A 14,702-nucleotide genomic window follows, 5' to 3' on the forward strand; every position below is an offset into this window, starting at 1 on the left:
GAACCATTGCAAGCGTGACAAGAGGGACGCGAACCCCGCTCTCCTGGGTGAAAGTCCTGTGTTTGACCCAACCAACCTCCTTATGCGGAAATTCGCCCTTACATAATACTCGCTAAATCTAACTGCTGCTCGTGCATTACACAAACACGCTAAAAGACGCCTTTTTCGTCGCATCAGACGCTGACAGCCACTGACAGCCACTGTCCAAACGTCCTTATTTTACAAGTTCGGAATGAGAACGGGATGAAATATGACCACTTAGTTAGATGTCTATCCACTTTAGAAGTTGTTGTTGAAAAAAAGAACAGGCTTTATAAGTTTGGTTATGTTGATTTTTACCATTTGTTGTTACTGTTTTTCATAGGGTTATAATTAGGCCTATATAACAAAGATAATACAAGGCTTTCCCGCATAGACTTTTGGTTGGTCTCTAACAGTATTAATGAACAGAATATTTCAGTAAATGTTTTTCCATGTCCTCTAAGTGATCATAAAGCTATATCCATATCTATTAATATATTCCCTTCAGATAATGGTCGTGAAGACAATTATTGGAAGTTTAACAACTTGCTCCTTGGGTATGATTAAGTGAAGACCAACATTTCTCAATTAATTTCTCATTTTTTTTAGTAAAGCCAAAGTTGAAAATTCATTTAATTTAAATTGGGAGTTTTTTAAACGAAGGTTCTAAGAAAGTTTGGAAGTAATCTAGCTAAAGTTAGGATATCAGAAGAACAAAGAGTTATCAATAGTATTTCCCTGTTCTCTCAGTTGTCTCCAGATACTTTAATAGAAGAGAACAAAATAGAAATTATTAATTTACAAGAGAGCTTGGATAAAATATATAAAAGGAGGGCTGAAGGTGCTTTTGTTAGGTCACGGAGACGATGATTATAAGAAGGAGAACAGAATTCAGCTTTTTCTTTTAAGTTAGAAAAATATCGTGCTAAAACAAGCACTATTAATCAACTATAAATTTATGAATGATTCAAAACTTATCTCAAACTTTTGCACCACCTTCTACAAGAACTTGTACACATCAGATTAAGTTTCTTTAATTTATTACGAGATATCCCCCAACTTAATGAGTCAGATAGAGATATTTGTGATCTTCCTTTGTCCCTAACAGAGGTCAGTAATTGCATAGGGCTTCTTAAAGACAATAAATCGCCTGGTACTGACGGGTTAACATCTTCATGTTCAAAGTCATTTTCTTTGCAGTTAGCTCCCTTTTTACTACGTCTAAGTGTTCAATGAAAGCATTTTAACCAATACATTACCTTGGAGTATGTCTCAGGGCTTATTAACACTCATTCCAAAACCTCGTAAACTTTGTATTAATAACTGGCGCCCTATTTGTTTACTAAATAATGATTACAAAATATTAGCCCTTATCTTTGCTAAAAGAATTAAAATAGTACTTGCATCAATTATTGACGAAGAACAATTAGGGTTCATGCCTAACAGGCATATCTCTGACAATATTATGTTGGTTTTTGCTATACTTAATTACTCACATTTAATTTCAGAAAACAGTTTTATTTTTTTCCTAGACTTCTTTAAAGCGTTTGACACTGTGGAGCACAATTTTCTTTTTCATTCACTTAGGAGATTTGGATTTGGTGAATTATTTTGCAATGCCATCAGAAGTTATACAACAATGCTAATTGTTCTATTAAGCTTAAACATGGATCGTCTCCTAGATTTGATTTACAACGGGGCATCGGTCAAGGTTGCCCTATATCACTGTATCCTTTCTTACTTGCAGCCCAACTTCTATGTAATGTTAAATCAAGCAATCTAGAGGGTATCACTATTGCTGATAGAACTATTATTATCAGTCAGCTGGCTGATGATACAACATTGTTTTTGAAGGATAGCTTACAAGTTCCTCTAGCTATTAGTATTATAGAATTGTTTTCTAGGGCCTTTGGTCTTCGTTTGAATCTAAATAAATGTGAACTGTTAGCTATAAAAGATTGTAATGCTGACTTAGTGGCGAACATTCCAGTAAAGAATTCTGTAATGTATTTAGATAAGAGACAGAGATGTTCAATTCATTTTAATCCTATTATTGAAAAAACTAAAAGAAAATTGAATCAATGGCTTTTAAGAGATCTATCATTAAGAGGCAGGGTTTTACTTTCAAAGGCTGAAGGGATATCTAGGTTAACATACAATGCACTTTCAGCAGACATATTTAGCATCATGGAGATTAGTTTTGTTAGGGCATTGACAAACATTAGCTGACGTTAGCTTCTCTGTGTTGCAAGATCTTGTGAGAGTTTAGTCCTGAGACAGAAACAGGTCTCAAACAAAGTTAATTTTCTTCTGATGTGTCAGTATGAAAAAACCCTTTACCCGGCACTCCAGCGACAGCACTCATCTTATCCACCTGCGAGACGACCTCAGAAAACTGGCCATGGACGACACAAAATTAGAAAAAGTCATTAAAAGCATCAGAAAACACACACACACACACACACACACACACACACACACACACACACACACACACACACACACACACACTACAGTTCATGAACCACTCACACCAAGAACACCACATCGGCCTTTTTTCTTCTTTAATCTTCACCAAAACACTCTGCACCTTTTTACACATAAATATCACAGGAATAAGAGGAAACAAAGAAGAACTGATCCAACTGCTAAATGACAAGAACATCTATGTAGCTTCCATAAACGAAACACTTTTAACAAACAAATCACGGATCAATATTCTCAGATACAACATCATCAGAAAAGAGCAACAGACAGAACATGGAGGAGTTTCCATCTTAATCAGAAGAATCACAGTCACAGTCACATCACTCCATCACAGTCAGCATGTACTGTCCCCCTGGAATAAAACCCTCTGCAAACCTGTTTCAAGCTGTATCCACCTCCAGCCACACCCTCATCATGGGAGATTTAAACGCCAAACATCTTGACATCTGTAATAAAACAAAAACAAGCGGCAGAGTACTCAAACAGATTATCACAGACACCTACTTATCAATCATCAACACAAATGTATCCACCTACATATCTCCACAAACTGGCAACACAGACATCCTGGACCTCATTATATGTTCAACCTGACCTGGCTTCTAAACTCCACAAGTTTTCCACCACCAACCACTTCTCCAGCGACCACCTACCTGTTCTCACTACATTCTCCCTCCAGCTACAAGCCACCACCAAGAAGAAATACAACTACAAAACAGCAGAATGGGAAAAATACAGACTAAACATCGAAGACAAAGTGAAAAATATGACTCTCATCACCACCCCTCAACACCTAGACCAACAAGCATCACTTCTAAGCCTAATTCTCCCCCAAGCCAGAGAGGAAACCATAACCCAACATTCTGCCAAATCTCTGACGCAGACATTACCGGCTCACCTCCTCCAACTCATCAAACACAAAAGAAAGCTGTGAAGAGAGTACATCAGGTTCAGATCACCCCACATTAAAACGGAACTAAACAGACTGCATAGCACTATTAAAACTCAACTCACCCTCCACCGACAGAAAACATGGAACACTTTCTACAGAAAACTCAACCAAGACACAAACCCCTGGATATTCTGGCAACCCAGCAACCAACAACACACCAGCTCTCAAATCCTCAGGCACAATAATTAACAGCAATAAAGAAAAGGCTACACTCTTCCGTACTCACCTGGAAAACATTCACTCTTGTCTGACAGACCACATTGTCTACATTTTGACGATGAATGGAAAACCCTGGTTGACAAAGAAATAGCAAAACACAACACCCCAACTTCCAAAAAGACCGGCAACCTCACTACAGAGCACCAACCCCTCACAGAACCAGTCACATCCAGGAAATATAACTGCACCTAATGAAGATAAAAAACAAAGCACCAGGAGAAGATAATGTCACCACCTACTTTCAGCACCTCGGACAGCTCTTCTTCCACTTGCCTCACCACTGGACATTTCCTCTCACCATGGAAAGTTCCCATAGTCACTATGATTCACAAACCCAGAAAAGATCCACACAATACCAGAAGTTACCGCCTCATAAGCCGTCCCAGCCACGTAGGAAAACTGTTTGAGAGAATACTCACCTCACGTCTCACCAATCACATTGAATAATGGGCCTCCTAGGATTACACCAAGCTGGTTTCAGGAAGGGGAGAGTCACCACAGACAACATTCTCTGACAGAAGACATCAACAGAAACTTAAAAAATAAATAACTCTGGCAATATTGAAAAAGCACTGACAAAGTATGGCACAACGGACTCAAATACAGACTACTGGACACTAACCTAAGTCTCACAGTTTGCAGACGACCTCTGCTACTGGTCCAGCTCCAAACGCCCACACCTAGCAGCCAAGAAACTTCATACATGCATAACAGAAATAGAAACCTGGACAAACGTGAAGAATCAAACTCAACCCTGCCAAGACTCAATGCGTCCTCTTCACCAAGAACCCACATCTGCAGCATAACACCAACTTGTCACTAAACCAGAAAACCAATATCAGCAAAGAAGCAACATTCCTCGGTGTAACATTTCAAAACAACATTACCTGGACAAAACACATCAATAATCTGGAACAAAGAGCAAACAACAGACTGAACCACCTCAAAGCCCTTTGTGGAAAACAGGGTGCTTCAACCACTACAGTCATCAAAGTTTACCTGGCATACATCAGACCCCTCTTTGAATACTCCATCTCCGCCTGGGTCACCATCTCTGACAACCAGTTACAACGACTACAGATAATACAAAACAAAGCACTAAAACTGGCTCACAGACCTACATCAGTAACCATTACATACACACCATAACCAGCATCCAGACCGTCAGACAGAGACATAATGCCATATCACAGATATATTTGACAAAAGCAATAAACAATCCATACAGGAAGCACACACCACAGTTAATACCCCCTTGTCATACATGCTGCAGCTGGCCAAACAATAACCCACACACACACACACACACACACACACACACACACACACACACACACACACACACACACACACACACACACACACACACACACACACACACGTTTATTTCACTATCTTTGTGGGGACCCGTCATTGACATAATGCATTCCCTAGCCCCTTACCCTAACCTTAACCATCACAACTAAATGCCTAACCTTAACCCTTACCCTCACCCTAACCATAACCTAATTCTAACCCTAATCCTAAAACCAAGTCTTAACCCTCAAACAGCCCTTTAGCCTAGTGGGGTCCAGCATTTTGGGCCCCACAAGGCTGTGCAGACCCCACAAGTATACTGTATTCCCCGGTTTTTGGACCCTACGAATATAGTAAAACAAGCACACACACACACACACACACACACACAGTAATCTAAATAACATGCACATGACACACACACACACACACACACACACACACACACACACACACACACACACACACACACAGAGTGTTTTGTTTCCTGCTCTTTTTATTTGTTTATTTGTGCCTTGGTCCACATAAGCTGTAACCTCACCATAGACTGAAAGAACCTCACGAGTCCTTTGGCTCCTCCTACCTCTCCAGCCACCTCATGACGTCATCGTGGATAGAAAAGTGCACAAGCCCTGTGCTATCCCTCCAGGCTCATGGTTCTTTATGACTACAACAGGGTGTTCAATGCACCCCCCCTGTTTAAGTTTCGGGGGTTACGTGGCCCTGCTTTCGCCCATCAATCAGCTGATTTTAGTCACATTATCTTTATTGTGACTAATATTGCCACTATCATCATCATCCCCAACCGGCACCATCAGACACCGCCTACCAAGAGCCTGGGTCTGGCCGAGGTTTCTTTCTAAAAGGGAGTTTTTCCTCGCCAATGCTAGCTCTTGGGGGATACTGGAATTACTAGAATTGTTGGGACTTTATAAATTATAGAGTGTGGTCCAGACCTACTCTATCTGCAAAGTGTCTTGAGATAACTCTTGTTATGATTTGACACTATAAATAAAATTGAATTGATTAACATCCTCAACACATGGATATTGTTGTTGTTGTTGTAGTTGCAACCCTTGTCAACCATTTTATTGCATGGGTAGAGGAGCGCAGGGCACAAAGTAACACTTTTTGGTTTTGCCTAAATATTTCTAAAACCAATCGAGTTTTACTGCTCATATTTTTATAAAAGCAACATACATATCTCTGCTACAAATGTGCACTGGAAGTTTGTTTGTAGGACCTACCGTTCTTGAACAATTCCACCGAGAGTGGCTTAGGTGAAATGTTACAACCTGCCCCATATGCGGGGTTAGTTGTAACAGAGGGTTAGTTGTAACACTTGTTAAAAAGTTGGATTTAACACAAATAATTCAGTAGCATTGTGCTATACACCTAATAAAACTCTATAAAACACTAACTTCCTAAACTCTGCATAATATAATAGTTTAATTTATGGATCTATTAAAACACATTACCCTTGTGTGTGAATATATTTGTTACTTTGCACTCCGATTTGTAAAAAAAAGACTTTAACAAACATGTTAAAATGTATAAATATATTTTTCTTTATTTTTTAATTCAGCAAGACATTTAAACCTTTATGTATCCTATAGGCTCCATGTGTAAACTTTTAATTAAAATGTACCGGTGTGCATACACTCATTTTGAAGATATGTACTACAATGTAGTACATATGTACATATATGTACTAATATACTACTACTACTACAATATGTACTACTTTCTTTAAAACATTTAAAACTTATTCATTCTTTCATTTAAAAGTTTTCCATTAGACCAGTGTGTACTAATTTCTTTAAAACATTTAACCATTTAAAAAAAAAAAACTGTGTGTAGGCTACTCATCTTTTTAAAACATTTAAGAACTCAGAGTCACGTGTGTGATTATTCCTCATCACACATGTGACACACACATAATACTCATTCCCCTCCGTACATAGCTCATGGGACCACCCATCACAGAACATCTCAGCCCGTAGCACATTCCTGACGCTTTAATTAAGTAGTCGCTCAACTTCTCCTCATCCTCTGTTGAAAAAACCTTCCTGTGGCTTGAATAACCCATGGTTGGCAATGGTGGGTTGCCACCATGCAGCTCCTGCATCCTTTTTTTTTTGCTAACAAAGCGTTGTAGGGTGACATGGCAGATGCCACTGCACCCCTAACTGAACTTCCTCTCTCCACCTCGCTGGCTGCCAGACAGAGCACCTCCCTAGAATCTTTCTTAGCTGTGCTTCTCCTGCGATTTCTCATTCTGTGGACAAAAGAAATGCAATAGTTGTTCACAATGTACTTCAATACTTTCAAAATATTGGTTTTGAAACATTAATGCAAATAAAAGACTCTGTGAGTTAAACATGGCTCCTTTTGTAGTCTAATTATTGGTGCTGCTTAGTTGTAACACCGTGTCACAACTAGCCCCGCTGTGTCGCTTTTACCTCAGGACTGGCTAGCACTTGCCAAGCGATGGTCACATCTTTTAAAATGGTATGATGTTTTAGCCAAGAGGACGGTGATCAAGGCAATATAAGATTAGATACACTGACTTTCACACACTCTTTAGAAAAAAATCAAAAAAATACTTCTGACCAAAAAAAATACTTACATGATGCCAAAACACAATTTCTTCTCTCTCTTGGAGACAGCGGGACTCAACAGTATTCCAAGTTGGCGGGAACACGTCTAATGGCAATGTCATTACATGCCCTGAAGCACATCCGGTTCTACCCTGTGTAACCATCTAAAAAAAAACAATTAAGGAGATGGAGAGGTCCCAAATATTCCCAAATAACTAAAGCCATGGGGTAAATTGTTAAGGCTGGGTTGTCTCTTTCAGACTGGCTAAGATAAATAATAGAAAGTGATCCATATTAGATCAAATCATTTCAGAAAAGGATATTCATGTAGATGCTACTCAGCCTCAGAGCAAAACAGATGATTTGAGACACATTTTCCTCTTTATATGTAAATACATTTTTCTTTGCAATATACAGATTCACAGATTAACTAACCTACCAATAGTGCATGTTGACTATAATTTAAAATATATATATATATCCCCTGTAAATATGAATATAGAATATCCTTTTAATGAAGGTTCAGAAAAAGGTTATTTTTACACCTGCTAAAAGCACACAGGAAGCATCATCCATCCTTACGTCAGCACTGGAGAATATACAGCATTGGCTGCTTAAATCCTGCCTATTATTGAACAAAAAGAAAACTGTTGCTATGACTTTCACAAAAAAAAACATAAAACTGGAGCGGTCCAATGTGTTCCTGGGGGGAGTGGAACTTGACATTGTAGAGGAGTTCAAGTACCTTAGTGTCACACTGGACCCAACACTTTCATTTAAAAAACACATCAAACTTACAGCGAATAGAATCAAATTAAATTTACAAAATTTTAAACAAATCAGACAACTACTTCTTCTAAAATGTTCCTACAATCAATGATATTTTATAATGATATAATATTTTGGGAAAATACAATATGCTCAACTTTGAAAATTGTATTCATTTTAAAAATAGTTGTTTAATTTGTAAAGTTTTTCATGGACTGGCCCCACCTTCACTTTCTACATACATTAAACCAAGGTCTGACAGAGGTTGTTGTACCAGAGCTTCATTTTAGGAGATATAGAGATCCCACATAGAAAAACTACCTTGGACAAACTGTTCTGTCTATCAGAGGAGGTCATTTTTGGAACAGCATCCCAACAAACATTAGAGAATGTCCAACTTACTGCACATTTAAAAAGCATCTTAAACAACTTCTTAAAAGTTCCCAGTTATGTCATCATTTTGACTAATTTTATTGATGTAATGTAATCTGCCTGAATGTGAGCTAGTTTTTCTTGCTTGATATTGTATATTGTCATATTCTTTTGTGTTGTATTATCTTGTATGTCGTTGTCTTCCTGCCTCGGGACTACAGGTGAAAATTAGCATTTATGCTATAACCTGGCTCATTTACAGTCTGTACAGAAATGTTAGACTGTTCATTAATGTGCACTGTCCCGAATATATAAATAAAAAATAAATAAGAACGTAAATATGTATGTAATGTAATGTTGCTGCTTTTCCTCTGTTGGAAGTTATTCTCTCAACCTCCCCTTCTCGTTGACGGTCAGAAGGGGGAGGAACACACACACACACACACACACACACACACACACACACACACACACACACACACACACAGAGCTGATGTCAGACTCGAGTCATGTCGACCCTCCTCAGCACCATGCATCAGCACCGTCATCTTGATGGCTTTTCTACAGAGATGTAAGTAAACCGGCTCCACCGTCGTATTTGTCCTTCTCCCAACTTCCCAATCTGGTGTGCCTGCCGCTGAAAACTGCATGTAGCTTGTATTTATGGCTCTCTTTGCGGAAAGCCTCGTTTACCGGTAAAAACACGGTTTAGTTTTTACGAGCGGGTCGGATGTTTTGGTTGCGCAGCGGTGGATGCTGTAGGCTCAGCACAGCAGTTACGCTGTAATGAATATTAGAAGGATACCAGATAGATCTCATCACCGAGGCTACATGACCATTACAGAGAGAATGTGAAAGAAAAAACATCACCAAGCTCGATAATGTTGAAGAAAATTATCTTCAGTCAATGCACTGGGGGAATAGTCTCGGAAGATTAGAAGGTGCATTACCGTGGTTTCAGGGTCTTTCGGATATTTGCGGTCCTGGCTATAACATACAGACTGGATGGGAACGTTTTTATTCAGTATCGAGGCTATAACGAAGCTATTATAAAGCATGGATGCACGCGTTGCGTTCAGTGTTGTCGGTTTTCTGGAACACATCTATGCAATGTGGAAATGATGGTATTTCATTTAACTTGGAATGAGAGGACAGGCAGCTCAAATGTAACCTCCCTTTACATGGTGTAGGATTAGAGATGGCATGCATTTCAGTAGCCAGTTTGTGCCCTTCATGTAGGCCTAGCATGTATTTGGTGGTCCTCTATTTCTGTAAAAGATAATTAACCAGCAATGTTGCCAATTGCCACTGTTTGACATATTTGCAGAATCCTCAAATCTTTTCTAACCATCTGGATGACAAAATATTCAGTCAGCTGAATGATGTGACTCTTTTTAGGGCTTCTGGGGCTCCAGGCCTAATGTTTTCTCAAAAGCCCCAAATCTTTTAGATTAGGACCGGCAAATCAATGCAGCAAAAGTTATATTACTGGGGAAATATCGCCCTTAATTCTGTGAACTCATAGCAACATAACAAACATATTTTTTCAAGATTAGTAATGCTAATGTTATGTACATCTGTACTCTTTACGTGGCAGCAGTAAAAATCGGTTTTCAGAATGATAAAGATAGTTAGAGAAGGATTAGATACAAAATAGGACGTAGGCTCTACAGGATGATTGTTTTCCTTAATTGGCAACTATCATGTTTTTCCCAAAGAATGTACAGATTTTGAGGCATTCTTCTATCAAATATCTTGAACAGCATTACATGTTTTTAAAGTTCAGGGGTTTATAATTGAATAAAAAATTGTCTGGGTGAGGATTATTTAATTTTAGAATGAAGCTGCTGAGCTGAAATATTTTGTAACCAGAATTGTTATTTTTAAACTTTAAATAATCCCTTACTATGAATTGTGTGCATCCAAGTATGGAAACACATGTTTTAAACATAAGAACTGTATATTACACACATGGGGAATGACATAGACTGCCAGTGTAGTATTTATAAACTAAATATGCAATTAAACATCTTGTCCAGTCAATCAGATATGATTTTAATTAAACGTTAGCCTAATTAAACAAGCATTAGCTTGGACACATTGGTCAGCAGAACGCAAATACGCTTTCATGATCCTCTTCTGTTTTGTGCCTGAATTGTGGTGAATCCCACCAATCAGTCCCAAAACTCATGCATGTGTCATGTGCGAAACGTCAGGCAATTATCCTGGAAATGTACTGTACTGTTCTGTTGATCCAGAGTAGATGAGGTAAAACTGTTCCACAATTCAGCTGGTGTTACCTCACCTGTGTCCTCAATGGCAGCCATGTAGGAGGTCCTTAGCTCATTGAGCAGCTCTTTAGGTCATTTTTTGTGGCAGAACTGAGAACTGTGTCTGACTTACAACTGACTATTTAATCTCTGATCCATCTCACTGATGCCTGACTTAGTGTATTACATTGTTATCTAACTGTAGATTTTGCTAATTCAAAATCCTTTTGTCTTACACAGATTGATACCTTATGTTTAAAGCTATGCGTTATAACTGTTTTCTTTTTTTTCATCACATTTTAATTGGCTATTGTGCTCACTCATTTGTAGTGTGTGGCTGTTTTGTCTGTTTTTTTTGTTTATGTTTATTTTGCCCTCTTGGCCAGATCACTCTTGAAAAAGAGATTTTTATGAAACTTCTATATATTATATGAGTCTGGACAGACATGGATGTAATACAACCAAAAGGCGGTAATTAGTTTAATTAATTAATTTAGAATTTAGAATGTATGTTGAATAAACACAATACATGCAAATTAGACATATTTGGAGTTGATGGAATGCATTGTTTAGTCATTTTTAACTTGAAATTGTGACTCTCATTAGCATTTGTGTTAGCCTGTAAATTTCTGCTATCCAAACCATATCCAGCTGTATGGCGTTTGGTTTATGCCATATCTTGCTCACAAGCCTACACGATATTAGACAGATATTACTTTTCCGAGCACCAATTGCGGCTGCTCTGTGCGCGTACTGCTTAGTTTTTTACACGCAGGTGCCATTCTTTCCTTCTCCCTATATTTAGTTTCACGCTCGCAGCTGCTTGTACAACTCTCGATTGTTGAATTGGTGCGCGAAGAGTAATATCTGTGCATGTGAAATGAAATAATTTGCTGGTGAACACGCCATACAGCTGGTCCCAACAAGGGGTTGATGCATATACTTTAAGTGAAGCCAAAACATCTGGATCGCCCCTTGGTGACTTGTCCCCTCAATGTTAGTAGATGGGACTTGGGCCAAACAAAGACTTCAAAGAACACGTCTTATACATTTTCCCCAAAGATGGTTTCTATCATTTCAGGTATACTGATCATGCTGATGTTTGTTGAAGTGTTAATTTTTCTGATCAGTTTGTTTTTTATTAGTTATTTGATGCTATAAAAACGGGGTGAAACTTCATGATTGACAGCTGTGATTGACTCGCGATTGGTCGGGCGGGTGAATGGGCATGACTTCAATATTGGGGCTTCACCATCCGCCCAATTACTACTGCGCAGACTCTGGTGCCAAAATTACAAGATGGTGTACCATGTCTGGTATATTTTAGCTTCACTTTTGTACAGTGGGAGGAAGTGGATCGTCTCGTCTCAAACTCCGCAAGTCTGAGCTAATGTCTCCTGTAGTCAGGTGTTTAGCAATCTGCGATGCAGCAGAGCAGCAAACTGTAGCAGCTTGCAGTGTTTCTCTCACAGAAATAGACTGCGGTCAAGCTTGCCGTCCGTCACTCGCATCTCCGTGGTCAAACCAGCTGCTTCTAAAATTGGAGACAGACGCCGGCAGCGCAAAGTCTCGGTGACCAGAGCAGATGTAGTAATGTCTCTTGCGAAACAATGTCTGATCATTTTAATGAAATGAGCTGGTTTGACCACTAGACCAGAACACAGGACCTTCTTCCTGTATTTACTTTCTTGCTCCCGCCCCCAGACATATCTGACCAATAAGAGGGCTGGATGTTCTTGCCTGATTTGTAATGACGCATTTTGGTACGCTTGGATTTTTCAGGGTGTGAAACCAAACCAAACCAAACCAACCGAGGGCAAATCGCTCCAAGTTTACTAACTCACCAACTGATTCGGACCAAAGCAAACGAACTACAGGTGTGAAAACGCCCTCAGTCATCTGAGAAATACTGTGTGGATTGTGTTTTTGGTTCACAACATTGTGGATAAAGGTGAGGCTCTTTGCCTTACTGACATTCGCTTGTCACTCAATCGAGACAAATAAACAAAACATCAATTCTCCAGCATGGCTTACAATTAAAATAATGAAATTTACATATTAGTTCTAATTAGTTAAAACGTTTAAAAAAAAGTGACAGTCCAAGTGTCAATCTAGTGTCATTCGAGCCATTTTGTTGCATAAAGCTGTAGGCTCTGGTTGGGTTCAGGTTTGGTTGTTTTTGACTGACTCTCTGACTCTATGTAAATTGCGTTAAAAGTGGGCAAAACATCTACAGTAGCTTTGAGTTTTGGGTTGAGTTGGGTCTCAAATTTGGCAGTACCCGTCAGGTTCAGTCAGGTAGAGTTGGGGTCGCGTTTGGGTCTTTGCTTTAGGCCCTTGCAGAACAGTAGCTAGTAGAACTGTTAGCAATGGCTAGTGGTTACATGTTATTATTAATTTTAACATTAGTTTATTTGATCAATGTACTACTCAATCAAGCATACTAGTTGGTTAATAAAATATATGATGCCCAGTTGACTGGACCTCAATTCAAGGGACCTTCATTTGCACAAGATGTTAACAGAAGATGTGTGTGTATTGGCAAACATTGTCTAATTTTTTAAGAAAAAATACAGGCTCTCTGCTTCTCTTGGACCTATTGGACTTAATCCAGCTGCTGTACCAGAGAATGATTGAGCAGACCACCCACCTCCAGCTAGTTTTAGTTTTTCAGATGAAGAGAAAAGTGTAGTGAAGAGAAATGACAGGTAAGGAAACTGCTTTTCAATTAGCCTATTTAAGAGTCCGGGGAATAATAGATAGCTGACTGCATTTTTTAAATGACGCAATAACTGAAATTGATATTGAATACCTTAGCTTTTCTGTAAAAAACAACTGGCTTTGGCTATCTCTTATTCCCCGGACTCTTAAATAGGCTAACTGAAAAGCAGTTTCCTTACCTGTCATTTCTCCTCACTACACTTTTCTCTTCATCTGAAAAACTAAAACTAGCTGGAGGTGGGTGGTCTGCTCAATCATTCTCTGGTACAGCAGCTGGATTAAGTCCAATAGGTCCAAGAGAAGCAGAGAGCTTTGTTTAAAATGGACTTGTTTGTTGTTCACCAACAAAATGAACTGTTTGTTGAAGAAGGTACAAGTTGGTATGTGTGTGTGTACAGTGTGTACTTAAGACCTGACTAAAATACATATACGGAAAATAAGGAGTTTTGTAGAGTTTTTACGTAAACATAATTAATCATTGTTCATTTAGGATCCTTTAAAATTGGGTAATGAATCGTGGCCAGGATATGTAGTGAGTGGGACATTTTATTGTAAAGATAAACTTGTCAGGGCTCCAGTGCTGTAGTCAAGACCACCTTTGTCGAGTCCAAGACAAGTCCAAGACCAGAACTAGTCGAGACAGAGTCAAGGCCGAGTCCAAAGAGGTTTGAGTCCAAGACAAGACCGAGTCCAAATGAGAGACAGTTAAAACCGAGACAGAAAACAAAAGAACCCTCTTCAAGACTATTTACTTACCTGTTCATAATTTATGTGATGCGAGAGACATTATATCTTCTATTTAAGATAATCATTTTGCATTAGTATTTGTAATAATGATCAAAAAGCAAGTGCAGAGTAACAACACTGTAGGATCAAATTAGGCCATATTATTTACTTTAAGTTTAGCAATTTCACTTAAGTCACATAAAGCTGAATTACAACTTCACATTTAAGATGTCTTAAGTGTCTATTTCATCTTTGACATCCCCTAACTAT

Source organism: Sander vitreus, chromosome 15 (assembly GCF_031162955.1).
Source record: "Sander vitreus isolate 19-12246 chromosome 15, sanVit1, whole genome shotgun sequence".
Taxonomy (NCBI): Eukaryota; Metazoa; Chordata; class Actinopteri; order Perciformes; family Percidae; genus Sander; species Sander vitreus.